A 15,113-nucleotide genomic window follows, 5' to 3' on the forward strand; every position below is an offset into this window, starting at 1 on the left:
GTTCAGATTCCCATTTTACAGGTATCTTTCAATGATTCTAAACTCTGTGCTTTCACCTCACACATTGCCATGCACTGTGTGGAAGAAACAATAGGCTTTGTGTTCTTTTCAAGCTTGGTGGAACTAACTACTCACAGGGCAACCGATGCCTCTGAACTAACCCCTTTCAGCGAACTCAGAGATCCACGGCCACATCCAGTGATTGCTATCACATCCGAATGGCTGGCAAGACTGTTTACTTATCCTCACTGGCAGCCGAGGCAAACAAACAAAAAAACAAAAAAACTCATACTCCCAAGTGACCAGTATTTTCTTTTAAACCATGCTTTAAAAACTACCTTTATCACCCACACCCCACCTTCCTCCAAAAGTTTTTATCTGTCTTCTTGGAATTTAGAAGTCCTGCTTCCCTAAAAGCTCAAAAACTGGATGTCTCTAACAGGATTGTTTTTTTCTAGTCTGGGAAAAATGCCTCGGTAAGAAAAGCATACAGATACGTACTTTAAAAAAAGTGTAATGTTCATAAACCTGATTCAAAGACTATTTCTGCAACATTCCATGGATTTTATTTTTGGCATTTTTACAATGTGAAAATACAAAACTACACAGAGTCTCCATTTCAGGTCTGTTTTAAGAGTAGAAGAACACACACACACAGACACAACATCTAGGAATAAATAACAAATACATAGAGCATCTCAATTTTCATATTGTCCATCTAACCCTTATCTGTGGCATTTTTATAGCAGTATTCACAGAGCACAGTCAGCAGAATGCACAATGCATCACTTGTTTTCAGCTCTATTCAAAAATCTCAGTTCATTCAATTAAAAAAAAAAAAAAAAAAGCCCTTAAAAACAGCCCCTAAGCACGAACATTGCTATGGGAAAGCTGGGCTTATTGATTCAGTTCTTCCTGCCAAGAGAACAATGCCGAGAAACAGAGCGAAATGTTTCCAAATGATTTTTGGCAAAAACTTGGAAGAAAAAAAACCCCGTGTATTTACCTGTACCCAGAGTTCCTCAGGTGAGGCGGCAGTTAAAGCAGAAAATCTAATTCTTCTGGAAGTTTTTGTCTGGAATGGACTCCAGGGTCTTCCTTCTGAGCTGTCAGGTAAAACCCCCCTCCATGTCTGGGCTGTTTTCTTTTGCAGTTTTTCCCAGTGAAACTCTCGTCATTTGCATAAAACCTACTTGTAGCCTATAGGACTTTTTGAGTAGCTACTTGTTAAATCGACTGTCTTGACATGCTCTTTCAAGCATGACATCATAAATCTCCATGGAAACCGTAACCCCACCTGCCGACATGCCAACATTACCTGTCAGGCAAAGACTTAAACAGTCATCTGAAATTGTTCATTAATGAAACCTTTTTAGGGGCTTTGGATCTCTGCACAGTATAATTTGTGCTGTTGGCAGAAACTGAGCCGGGAACGATGGCTTCATTTTCAAAGCCTGAGCTGTTTTGCAGAAAACAGTGATCAAAATTATAGGCGTTCGTTAATCTGCCCCTCCCTGTCTAACAATGCACTTAATTGGTGGAAGAAAAACCTACAGCGGCCATGCGTGTCTCCCTCTGCAGGATAAAGTTACCTTGAAAACTCAGGTCTTGAAAAACCTTCAACTGATACTTCTTTTCCACTCTGTTCTCCACCAGCCCCCTTCCTAGAACTTTTTACCAGCAAAACTTGCAAAACAGGTTCCCTGCCAGAGTGTGTATGTGTGTGTGTGTGCATTTCCCCTTGGCTTCTATGGCTGCAGAGGTGGTAGGAAAAGGTGTGGAGAATTTTTTAACTCCTTCCTAACATATCCAGATATTTTGCATGTCTATCCTAGTTTATGTAAATTACCAGAATTACACTGAAATCTATTCTAGGCTTTGGAAAATGGTCCGTAGGCTCTAAGATACTCAATATCTGAGTCCAGCCATCTTTCTTCTTACCTCTAAATCCACTGCAGCCACAGCTCTTACTCCCCAGGTCTAAGACTGCTGACCACTAGGCACCAGAAAATTTGAATAGGACTGAGTTCAAACCCATAGGAGTTTATCATAATGTTATCAAGTCACTGTCATATGCCACAGTACAAAGTTCTTCAGTGGGACTCAGCAGGAAGCTGAATGAAGTTACACACGCAGAATGAGCTGAGGAGCACTTTAAGGCAGCCGCGAGCAAGATGTGACACTGCAGAGTTTTGGCAACAGCAGTAGCTGAACAAGCTGTCTCCTGTAACTTGCCACAGATCCCCTTGCAAACTGCAACAGATTCAGTGCATCTGTCCTCAAAGGTCAGAGAGCAAACATTAACCTCTACACCTTGCTGGGTGCACCCAGGTATTTAAAGAGAGCAATCATAGGTTAAAAAAAACCTCAGAATGACTCTTTGCATAGCAGGGAATTGTAAATGCTTTGGATCCTCTTCTCCAATGATTCTGCAAGCTTGGCATTGCCATAGTTCACAGTCAACAGATGGGAGGTTACCTTTGAAGGGAACCAAGAACTACCCTGGTTTAATACCGCAGCCAGAGTTGGAGCACTCCTCGGAGGCAAGACTATTGTCAGAGATTCAATTAATGCCTCTGTGAGATGAAAATACATCCAGATGAAACCCACACTTGGGCTTTATACCCAGTGGGGCACAAACACAACGTGAAACAAACAAAAACCAGATATAACCAGATCTAGGTTTGATTCAGTCAAATCTGAACATGGGGTGGAGGCACTATTCAATTACAGTTATTCTTCAAAGTTCCATTAGAGAGAAGAGCAAGTGCAAGTTGATTCAGCAGTCAGAGTGGTTATACATTATGCCAGATCTTCCCTTTGGGTTATTTAGGAAATTACAGTATCTCAGCTTTGGCTTATTGAATTCAGGCTTGGAAAAGAGAGCGACAAGAGTCAGAATGTAAAGGCAAATGGAGAGAGTCCAGAAATAATTCAGATGGGAAAGCAACTCCATTAACCGTTTCCTCAGTGAGCAAGCAGAGGTAAACCCAAGAGAAGAGTTTGTAACCAGCAATGACATTATTATGATCAAGACACAGAGATCTTGAACAACTTAGAGCAGGGAAAGTGTTTGGCAACAAGGATCCCAGCAATAAGCACAACACGTGAGGGCTGGGCAGAAATGCCAAGAGTTGATTCGAGGTGACCAGTCCAGTGACGATTTTTCCTACCATCCCTAAATGAGGAAACCATCTCGCTAAGCCTTAATGACATTGTGATTTGCCTGATGGCAACCTTAGCATCATACTAATCAAATCAGAGCTCAATAAATGCATATAGATGAGCTTTTTTTTTTCTTCTAAATTTAACAACATCATAGGTACCTATGATTGACTTGGAGAGCAAATAAGATTCTCTGTCTTGAATTCACTTCAACAAACCTGTTTTATAGCAGAGGTGGAAAACAGGCCAGGAGCAGTGGCTCGTGCCTGTAATCCTAGCACTTTGGGAGGCTGAGGCTGCAGGATCGTTTGAGCCCAGGAGTTTGAGACCAGCTTGGGCAACATAGCAATACCCTGTCTCTACAAACAGTGCAAAAATTAGCCTGGTGTGCTGGTGTGTGCCTCTAGTCCCAGCAACCAGGGAGGCTGAGGTGAGAGGAATGCCTGAGCCCAGAAGATTGAGGCTGCAGTGAGCTATGTTTGCACCACTGCATTCCAGTCTGGGCAACTGAGTAAGAACATGCCTCAAAAAAAAAAAAAAAAAAAAAAAAGGAAAACTCCTCACTGAAAAAGCTCACAAAGATAAAAGAATACAAACAACTGGTGAAAGACCTTAGACTTAACTATTTATGGTCTGAATTCTTGTTTCTTAAGAAACATGAGCCTAGTGCAGTGGCTCACGCTTATAATCTTTGCGAGGCTGAGTTGGGTGGATCTCTGAGGCCAGGAGTTTGAGACCAGCCTGACCAACATGGTGAAACCTACTAAATACAAAAAAATTAGCTGCGTGGTGGTACATGCCTTTTATTCCCAACTACTTGGAAGGCTGAGGCAGGAGAATTGCTTGAACCTGGGAGGCAGAGATTCCAGTGAGCTGAGATTGTCCATCGTACTCCAGCCTGGGCAACAAGACCAAAACCCCATCGAAAAAAAGAAAAAGAAAAAGAAAGGAAAATAAAGAGAAAAGAAATATGAATTGGAAGTTGCCAGGTAGAAAAGGAATACTTTCTTTCAAGTGAAATATCAATATTTTATCATTCAAATAACCAACCTTTATCTCATTTAAGTCCCACAGCAATAGTATGATGTAAGAATAATCATTATTCCCATTTTACAAATGGAGAAACTGAGCCTTAGAGAGGTTAGGTAATTTCAGTAAGTTTACATGGCTATTAAGTGTTGGAGCTGAGATTTAAAATCAGGCTGACCCAAGATTTAAACCCAAAACACCTGCACTTAGCTACCAGGCACTGATACTCCTAGTTTAATAAAATTGCTCCTAATTGGGATACTAAGATTCTAACTAAACAAAGCCATGCTGAAAGGATTTATGTAGTAGATGAGCCTGAAAGTGCATACTGGATTGCAAAGGGTCAACGCAGACCTTCTGCAGATCCTCCAAGATACGGAGTTAACAGATGGTACTGGAGTCTGGGGTAGTTCAGACAGAAACATCAGCACAGCAGCAGACTTGGAGAAGCAGCATGTATTTAGCTGCAGGCTGTATTTAGTCCTAGAAAGACTGCACGGAACAGAGTTAATGCATTGCAACTCAGGGCTTAGCCCTCAAAACCCCAGGGCAAACAGATCTCTAGGATGTAGATAAGGCTAATGAAATAGCAACTCTTAAGAAATATCTCCAGTCTGAAGTTCTGGTCTAGAGAAAAACTGTCAAACGTGACAAACATAGAAAAAAACATATACATTTCATAAGACCACACTACAAGTATTACCAAAAGATAAGAATACTTGGATTCTTTAATGAAACAATGGATCCCAACTGTGGTGATTCTCTCATGCTAAACCCTTGATCTTTGGCTCTGTGTTTGATTGTAGTTGTTGCTTGTTTTTAGAAATTATCCGTTCACATTTTGTCGGCTGTTGCTGTGGTGCAGAGGGGGATGGTTAATTTCATGTTTCAACCTGGCCAGGTTATGGTGCCCAGTCGTTGGGTCAAACACCGGTGTAGATGTTGCTGTAAAGGTATTTTTTAGGTGTGATTAGCATTTAAATCATTAGACTTTGAATAAGGCAGATTGCCTACCATAATGTGAGTAGACCTCATTTAATCAGTTGAAGACCTTCAGAGCAAAGACTGAGATCCCCCAAAGAAAAAGGAATTCTGCTATTGCTTCTGATATTGTGAAGAACTGTAACTAATACAGCTGATACCTCCAACATGTATCTGTCTAGTCTTGTTTTCTGGCATAGGGTCCAGTCCTATTTTATCTCCAAATGTCTAACAGTCATTTTCACTTGGAACAACCACTGTCATTTCAGACACAGCTTGTCAAGACCTAAACTCAAGCCATTGTTTAGCATTTAAATAGCATGAGCCACATTTAAGAGAGAAGAAGAATAGACATACAGTACTTGCTGTCAAATTAAGATGGAGGAATATAATTAAGTCCATCAGTTGTTACACTAAATGGTAGTGGATGGAATTTCCCATTAAAAACAGACTACCGAATTAGGCTGAAAAAGCAAAACCAAGTTTTATTTGTATGTAGTTTCTTTTTTTTTTTTGAAACAGAGTCTTGCTCTGTCACCCAGGCTGGAGTGCAGTGGCATGATCTTGGCTCACTGCAACCACTGCCTCCTGGGTTCAAGCAATTTTCCTGCCTTAGGCTCTGAGTAGCTGGGATTATAGGCATGTGCCACCACACCCAGCAAACTTTTGCATTTTTACTAGAGACAGGGTTTCACCATATTGGCCAGGCTGGTCTTGAACTCCTGACCTCAGGTGATCCGCCTGCCTTGGCCTCCCAAAGTGTTGGGATTACAGGCTTGAGCCACCGCACCCGGCCAATATGTATGTAGTTTCTAATAAACATGCTCATTACAGGTTGAGTAACTGTTATCCAAAATGCTTGGGACCAGAGGTGTTTCAGGTTTCAGATTTTTTTTTTTTTTTGGATTTTAGAATATTTGCAGTATATAGCTACTAGTTGAGCATCCCTAATCCAAAAATCCAAAATCTGAAATGCTTCCATGAGCATGACCTTTGAGCATCACATTGGTGCTCAAAAAGTTTCAGATTTGGGAACATTTCATTTTGGATTTTCAGATTAGGGATACTCAACCTGAATTAATACAGAAACATTGAAAATAAATGATAAGACATACCTGACAGATGCAAACAAATGTAAATCAAGAGTGATAATATTTTAAAAAAGCTGACAGACACTAAACAGAATGAAGAGGTCATCTGGTAATGTTAAAGACATAACTTATCAAGAAGGTGTGATAGCAACTAAAAATCTGTGAATCAGAAATTCTTAGGAATGAAGGGAGAAAAATATAAAAATACAATTATATGGGAGACTTCATTATACTTTGCTCAGAAGTGAACAACCTTAAAAAATAAAGACTGAGAAGAAATGAATAATACAAGCAACAAACCCAACACATATGTGTGTATGTGTGTGTGTAGAGCATACAGAATAGATAATTGTCCATGACTATCTATGCAATACTTATAAACACTGATTGTATATTTTATTCTAAGAAAAACTTTGTAAACTAATCTTTAAGCGAAATTTAAAAGTAAGAGTTTTACAGATTGCATTCTCTGATCACATCTAACAAAATTATAAATGAATAATGATAGCTTCAACTTCTTGGAAATTAAATATTAAACTAAATATTCCTGGATCATTCCACACTCAAATCAGACCCAAAGGTTTGTACTGTTTTCAGTAAAGAGATACCTCTTTGGCAGTGCATGCTATGGTTTGGATATTTGTCCCCTCCAAATCTCATGTTGAAATTTCATCCCCAAAGTTGAAGGGGCCTAATGGGAGGTGTTTGAGTTATGGTGGCTGGCGGATCCCTCATGAACAGGATGAATGCTCTCCCTTAGGGGTGAGTGAGTTCTCACTTTCTTAGTTCCTATGAGAACTGGTTGTTAAAAAGAGCCTGGCACCTCCTCAGCACTCTTGCATCCTCTCATACAATGTGATCTCTGCAAATAGAGGCTCCCCTTTTGGTCATGAGTGGAAGCATCCTAAGGCTCTCACCAGATGCATAGGCCCAATCTTGAACTTTCCAACCATCAGAATCATGAGCCAAACAAACCTTTATTCTTTATAAATCACCCAACCTCTGGTATTTTTTACAGTAACACAAATGGACTAAGAGAGGGCAGATGTTGGGTTTTGTACTTTTTATTTTTATTTATTTATTTTATTGAGACAGGGTCTTGCTCTGTCACCCAGGTTGGAGTATGGTGGAATGATCATGACTCACTGCAGCCTTGACTTCCCAGGCTCAAATGATCCTCCCATCTCAGCCTCCTAAGACTATGTTGCTCAGGCTGGTCTCGAACTCCTGAGCTCAGGCAATTCACCTGCCTCAGCCTCCCAAAGTGCTGGGATTACAGGGATGAGCCACTGTGCCTGGCCTTGTACTTTTTACATAATGTTCAATGCCAACCTCAAAAGGTAGATTCCTAGTAAATAAATAAGCATTTGAATGAATTAATTCAAGAACATACCTGCAGGAAGAATGAATAAATGGCAAAGGCTCAAGCTTCATAAGAAAAGGCAAGAAGGACGATCTGGACATTTGCAATATGAGTTTTGCATCTATGCACTGAACTGAATCACATTGGTCTTTTTTAGATCCCTCAATACTGAAAATTTCCATCTAATTTTGTGGCAATTTCCTCTAGCTGATTACCACTTTCCAGGTGTCTCCTGACACTGCCTAGCTAGACTTTGGTCCTTGCCTTTCCATACTTCCCCACCTACCCCCGGGCACTCCTTAGCAGGTTTTCTAGTATAATCTCATCTTGATTTCTTGTAGAGCTTTCCTTAATATAGCACTGTTCTCAAGATAATGTTCTTTTGCTCTTCCATATCGCTAATTAAAATGAAAGCTAATGCTGAGGTTGGTGGCACCCAATTAAACATGGATCAAAAGCGAATGTTATGAATGATCCCCATTTAGGATTCCTTTGCTCTTTTTCTGCATTCTGGGTGATTAACGTCAACTGTAAGTCAATTTTGCAAGTAAAACTACAATCCCTGAATTTAGCCTTTTCAATTGTTCAGTCTCTGCTGCAAGATGTCCTACTATGTAATAGTCCAAATCTTCTGAGATGACCTTTGAGTCACAATTCAAAGTGTCAGTCCTCAGCCGGGTACAGTGGCTCACTCCTGTAAGCCTGGCACTTTGGGAGGCCAGGGCAGGTGAATTCACTTGAGGTCAGGAGTTTGAGAACATCCTGGCCAACATGGTGAAACCCCAACTCTACTAAAAATACAAAAATTATCCAGGCATGGTGGCATGTGCCTGTAGTCCCAACTGCATGGGAGGCTGAGGCAGGAGGCTGAACCCTGGATGTGGAGGTTGCAGTAAACTGAGATTGTGCCACTGCATTCCAGCCTGGGTGAGAGAGCCAGAGTCCATCTCAAAAAAAGAAAAAAAAAAAAAGGAAAAAATAAATCAGTCCTCCGGGAATCATATCCAGGCTAACTCCTTCATCTCATCCCTTGAGGAACATCATCTCTCTTAGATATCAGCTGCTTCTTTCTGTTCATTTTTTTTTTTTTACCTTTGTTTTTCATCATACCCAAATGTAAATGACTATTGTTTCTGATCACTGACCGCATCCTGATTGTCTTTAGACATATCTAAGATTATCTGGAATTTCTCTGAGGACAAGAGATGTTTTTCTACTGATTGGATCCTGTCATATTCTTTGCTCACGGGCCTCACACATGCAATATTATAAATGCTCCAGCTATGACTTGTGATTCTGTTCTGATACTATACCCTTTCATGTGCAGTGGTTGCTCTGAAATTGGTTAACATTTTCTCGGTTTTCACTTTCTGTAGATTCACCACTATGTATGCAACTGCTTCTTTATTATTTATTTATTTTTGAGACAGTCTCACTCCATTACCCAGGCTGGAGTGCAGTGGTGCGATCACTGCTCAGTTCACAGCAGCCTTGACCTCTGGGCTTGGATGATCCCAACTCAGCCTCCCGAGAAGCTGGGACTACAGGCATGCACACCACTGCTTCTTTAGTGCCAAACTCCTTTTCTTCTTCAAATGATTAAAGGCAGATCCAACCAGGACACTGGTACTTCATCCATTCCAGGATGAGCATTAAATCTCATTCACACTTACTGACAAGAGGCAGACTGGTCCCCAGTCCAGTCCTTCTTTTCCTTAGCATTTCAGAACATCTTTCTGTTTCATCCCCCATCAGAGAGGTGGTGTGATCTAGAAGTTAAGAGCAAGGCTCCCACACACAGGAAGATAATTGGATTTAAATACTGGTGCTGCCACTTACTGGCTGTGTCCTCTCAGACAAGCCTGAACTGCTTTGTGCCTCAGTTTCCTGTTCTGTTAACTATAGTTAATAGTAGTGCCTACCACACACCTGTAATCCCAGCACTTTGGGAGGCCAAGGTGGGTGGATCACTTGAAGCCAGGAGTTCAAGACCAGCCTGGGCAACATAGTGAAACCTCGTCTCTACTAAAAATGCAAAAGTTAGCCAAAAATGCAAAAGTTAGCCAGGAGTGATTGCAGGCACCTGTAATCCCAGGTACTTGGGAGGCTGAGGCAGGAGAATTGCTTGAACCCAGGAGGCAGAGATTGCCGTGAGCCAAGATTGCACCTGCCAAGATGCACTCCAGCCTGGATGAAAGTGCGAGACTCCATCTCAAAAACACGAAAACCAAAACAAATAGTAGTGCCTACCCAACAGAATTGTAGAAAGGATGGACTATACCACAGGTTCGACATCCCTAATCTGAAAATTCAAAATCTGAAAAGCTCCAAAATCTGAGATTTTTGAGTATCAACATAACACTCAAAGGCCATGTTAGCGCATTTAGGATTTCAGATTTTCAAATTAGAGATGTTCAACCAGTAAGTATATAATGCAGATAGTTCAAAATCCCCCCCCAAAAATTGAAATCTGAACTATTTCTGGTCCCAAGTATTTCAGATAAAGGATATTCAACCTGTAATACACGTAAAGAGAAACAGCACAGCAATTTTAGCTAATGGCAGTAATATGTTCTCCTTACAGTCTTTTCCCCCTTTATAAATACTTGTTGAGAAAACAGTGCTAAAAAATACTGAGCATGTTACTGGCTTTCTCTGTGTTCTTCATAATTCGTATAAGGATATTTCTTCCCTTTTCCTATTGTGGCTTATGAATTATTTATTTATTTTTTATTTCTATAGGTTTTTGGGGAATAGGCGGTATTTGGTTAAATGAAGTTCTTCAGTGGTGGTTTGTGAGATTTTGGTGCTATTACTATTCGCTCTGCACACAGTATACTAGATTTCTTAATTGCTAAAAAAAATTATGTCATTTTCCCCCAAAAGTCTAGGTAAGAAACTGTTCTGAGGCTGGGCGCAGTGGCTCACAGCTGTAATCCCAGCACTTTGGAAGGCCAAGGCAGATGTATCACAAGGTCAGGAGTTTGAAACCAACCTGGCCAATATAGTGAAACCTCATCTCTACTAAAAATACAAAATATTAGCCAGGTATGGTGGTGGGCACCTGTAATCCAGCTACTCGGGAGGCTGGGGCAGGAGACTTGCCTGAACCCAGGAGGCAGAGGTTGCAGTGAGCCAAGATTGTGCCATTGCACTCCAGCCCGGGTGACCGTGAGAGACTCTATCTCAAAAGAATAAATAAATAAAATTAAAATAAAACATAACAAAAGAAACGGCTCTGTAAACTCATATTCAGTCATTAATTCACATAACTAAGTAGCTGCTTCTACTAAACATGGCTATTCTCCTATCATTTCCCAATTGGATTAGAATAAATTAATAGCTCTGAAGAGGAAATTCTTAGCTGAGTCTAGTTCTGTTTCTAAACTTTTTACTTATTTATTTATTTACAAAACATGCCTAGTTTTTCAAAACCTACACTTTCTACAACATTAGCCTTTTATCCAGATCTTCACCGTGGCCAAAGGCTGTGACTTACTGAAGAGTATATAGTATACATGTATCTTTAGTTCCAATGAGCCTTACTTTTCAGCCTTCACCGGCAGGTACCTTCATAAATATAGATGAATATATGTAAATTTTGAATAGACAGATATAGATCAGAACCAAGACAAATATGACATATGCATATCTAATGAATTTGGAGTTTTTCACTCATAACAGAGGGTTATACATGTATTCCCCAAGGCATAAACTGACTCCCTGAGATCTACAGCATACAGCATAATCCATGCTAGAGTTCTGCAATTTGACTTGATACAATTAAATTCATCAAAAATAAGTCACAGAGACATAGATGCCATTACTTATAGATAGAAATAACTGTTAATATGTGTATATTCTGTATAAATGCCAATGACGTCATTGTACAGATAAAGTGCTAGGCATAACAAAATTGATAAAATAATCAATTACATTGGGAGAGCTGATGAAAGAAACTAGAGCGGGAAGATTTTAGTCTTAAGCTAGATTCCACAGCCAAAACCTGAATACAACAAACATCCCAGTGGGTACTAGAGCCAAGAAGCTACTATGAAGCGAAATGACATATGCCACTTCCAGGCCAATATATTTAAGAGCATGTGTACAATCCATCAGCTCTGTCTCTCTGTCATGGCGATCTGGAATCCATGTGTTTAGATGGCATGATCGCAAGAGGGAAGTAGCTAGAATTCCTAAGTCGCCGTAAGAATAAGATTTGCGTGCATAAGAAATCAAATGTTTCTGTGTCATACCAGAAAATACCACAAATATTAGCAAATCACAGGGTTAATTTGTTAAGTAGCATAATCTATTCGGTTGGTGCAAAAGTAATGGAAAAAACCGCAGTTACTTTTGCACCAAACTAATAGACAATCCTGATTAACACATCAGCTTTAAGACATACTTGTCTTTGCAGCTTTCTTATGATAACTCATATTTGATGTGTTGTTGTTGTTGTTTTAAGAAGAGGTCTCGTTCTGCTGCCCAGGGTGAAATGCAGTGGTACAATCACAGCTCACTGCAACCTCAACCTCCCCGGGCTCAAATGATCCTCCCACCTTAGCCCCCTAACAGGCATGTGTCATCATGCCCATCTAATTTTTGTATTTTTTGTAGAGTAGGGGCTTTCCCATGTTGCCCAGGCTGGTCTCAAACTCCTGTACTCAAGTGATCCACCTCAGCCTCCCTAGGTATGGAGATTACAGGTGTGAGCCAGCTCTTCTGGTCTCCAGAGCAGTTTCTATACAAACACATTCAAAGGAGGGGACAGTTGAGGAGGGGACCCTAAGGAGGCCTGAGGGGCACTCAGACAGCAGCAAAGCCGTGGTCTGATGGGAGAAGCCAGAAAAATGACCTCCTGGCCTCACTGACCCTGTTTCAAATGATCATATTGTTGTTCATTTTCTTGTCTCCTTATTTTTGCCCCCTGTAATGTTCATGTTAAAGAATAATCCCAGCCGGGTGCAGTGGCTCATGCCTGTAATCCCAGCACTTTGGGAGGCCGAGGCAGGTGGATCATCTGAGGTCAGGAGTTCGAGACCAGCCTGGCCAACATAGTGAAACCCCGTCTCTACTAAAAATACAAAAAATTAGTCATGCATGGCGGCGGGCGCCTGTAATCTCAGCTACTTGGGAGGCTGAGGCAGGAGAATCGCTTGAACCCAGGAGGCAGAGGTTGCAGTGAGAAAAGATTGTGCCATTGCACTCCAGCCTGGGTGACAGAGTGAGACTCTGTCTCAAAATAATAATAATAAAAATAATCACATATCCCTCTTGCTCTTTGTTGGACACATCAGAATTTTAGGTTAAAATGTATTATTAATTTCTCTTATGGTCTGACCACATCACATAAAAGAATCCACATAGATTAACTGAAACCACAAAGTAGATTCTATATACCAAGTAAGTTAGGTAGAAATTCTGTGAGTAGCTGGGAGTAAAGATTGAAAAATTAATTTCAGAATGGTTTCTGAGACTAGGAGTAGAAAGTTGGTTTCTGCAGGTGAGAAGCCATCAGACATCTATTCATTAGTGAAGACATAAAAAATAGCATTTCCAAATGCTATTTGGTTACACAGCGACCACAACTGTGAGGGATTGCTGGACTAAAGAGCTTTCTGAACTCAGAGTTTTTAAAAGAAGCAACTTTCTTTTTATATAAAGTACAGATAGGAATCTATTTTCTATGGTTACTGGTTATTTAATATGCTCTGGAATGGAGTAAGATTTGCTTTTTTTAAAATTTTTATTATTATTATTATTATTTTTGAGATGGAGTCTCGCTCTGTCACCCAGGCTGGAGTGCAGTGGTGCGATCTTGACTCACTGCAACCTCTGCTTCCTGGGTTCAAGCAATTCTCCTGCCTCAGCCTCCAGAGTAGTTGGGACTACAGGCGTGTGCCACCATGCCCAGCTAATTTTTTGTATTTTTTTTTTTTTCACTAGAGACGGGGTTTCACCGTGTTAGCCAGGATAGTCTCGATCTCCTGACCTCGTGGTCTGCCCACCTCAGCCTCCCAAAGTGTTGGGATTACAGCTGTGAGTCACCACACCCGGCCAGATTTGCCTTATTAAAGAAATGGCAATAGAAGTCATGTCTATGGCTCTATTGCTTGACCCAATGTGATGTACATGATGTCAACAAATTTTGGAAAAATTAGAGGTGGAAGAAAACCTTGAAAAAAATCAAGGTCTATAGGCCCGTAATGAATGAGAAGACCATAAACTGGATTTTTTTTTTTTTTTTTCCGGAGACCTCTGAGGACAGGAGGAAATTCTGGCCCTGGTTCAAATGTTGACTTTTTAACTTGGGGGAAAATTACTCAGCCATTCTTAACTTCTTAGTTAAGAAATCTCTTCTTTCTCACTGCTCAAACTGCAATTAATCATTCAATTCTGTGGCTCTGTACCCCTTTCTATCTGTACCATCTATCATATTCTAACTGTATTAGAAATAGTGGCTTGTTCCTTCATGCAACAGCTATTTTGGATCTAGCCTAATCTAGGTTGTGTATTCCCTTAAATGCTGAGTTTACAGAGGTGAGAGAAGAGATGGGTGGTAAGACAAGGTTTCTACCTCCAGAAGATTATTCTAGGTGAGAAAAAGAAATGTAAAAAAAAAAAAAAAAAAGCGTAATGCAACCTGATTAGATGCTACAGTGTAAGTACTGCAGTACTGCAATGTTATGACCATCTCAGAAGGCCTGACATCTGGGCTAGATCTCGAAAGACTATTCTTTATATGTGAATGCCTATTTCTTTTACTGAATTGAAGACAGGGTTAGGTCTAGTGGCTTCCATTCTTCACCAATACCTTTACCGTGGTATGTGCCAAACGAATATATATAGGATGAATAAATAAAATAAATATGAATACCAAGCACTGAATGAAAGAAAAATACCAGTTTCAGAAATGTAATAAAGTTATTCTTTAACAATGGAAAAAATTAACCTCTTCAGGCACTCAAATATTTGTTGATAATAAAGTCAAGTGAGGCCACGCGCGGTGGCTCATGCCTGTAATCCCACCACTTTTGGAGGTCAAGGCGAGAGAATTGCTTGAGGCCAGGCATTGAAGACCAACCTGGGCAACACAGCAAGACCCTGTGCCTACAAATAATTTTTAAAATTGGCCAGAAGTGGTGTCATGTGCCTATAGTTGCTACTCAGGAGGCTGAGGTGAGAGGATCGCTTGAGCCCAGGAGTTCAAGGGTGCAGTGAGCTGTGATCACACCACTGAACTCTAAACAAGAGCGAGATCTTGTCTCGAAAAAATTAAAAACGCAAATGATTTTAAATACTAATTTTAAAATAGCCTCTGAGACTCTTTTTTGGGACACTATAAACCAGAATATTATCACGCTAAAAGCTGCCAGTGAAACAGTAAAAGATTCCATCATTGTATTTCTCAGTGCTCCACGGTGTAGATACTATTGTCCTTTGACAAATGAGGAAACTGAGACAGAGAAAGATTAAGCCAT

The 15,113-nt window shown here is 40.4% G+C and overlaps 1 protein-coding gene across 11 annotated transcripts in view; it reads right to left on the minus strand.

Moving 5' to 3' along the window:
• Positions 1-15,113, minus strand: part of KIAA1217 (KIAA1217 ortholog) — a 499,018-nt gene that overhangs the window by 313,245 nt on the left and 170,660 nt on the right. The window contains exon 1 of one of the 11 annotated variants that reach the window (XM_009214103.4): positions 1,007-3,491. The exons of 9 other annotated variants lie outside the window; for them this stretch is intronic. The gene's annotated coding sequence lies outside the window, so the exon portion shown is untranslated. Of the gene's footprint in view, positions 1-1,006; positions 3,492-15,113 lie in introns of those variants that run through there. One more of the 11 variants, XM_009214102.4, reaches the window with a different exon arrangement.

This window comes from Papio anubis, chromosome 11, assembly GCF_008728515.1.
Source record: "Papio anubis isolate 15944 chromosome 11, Panubis1.0, whole genome shotgun sequence".
NCBI lineage: Eukaryota > Metazoa > Chordata > Mammalia > Primates > Cercopithecidae > Papio > Papio anubis.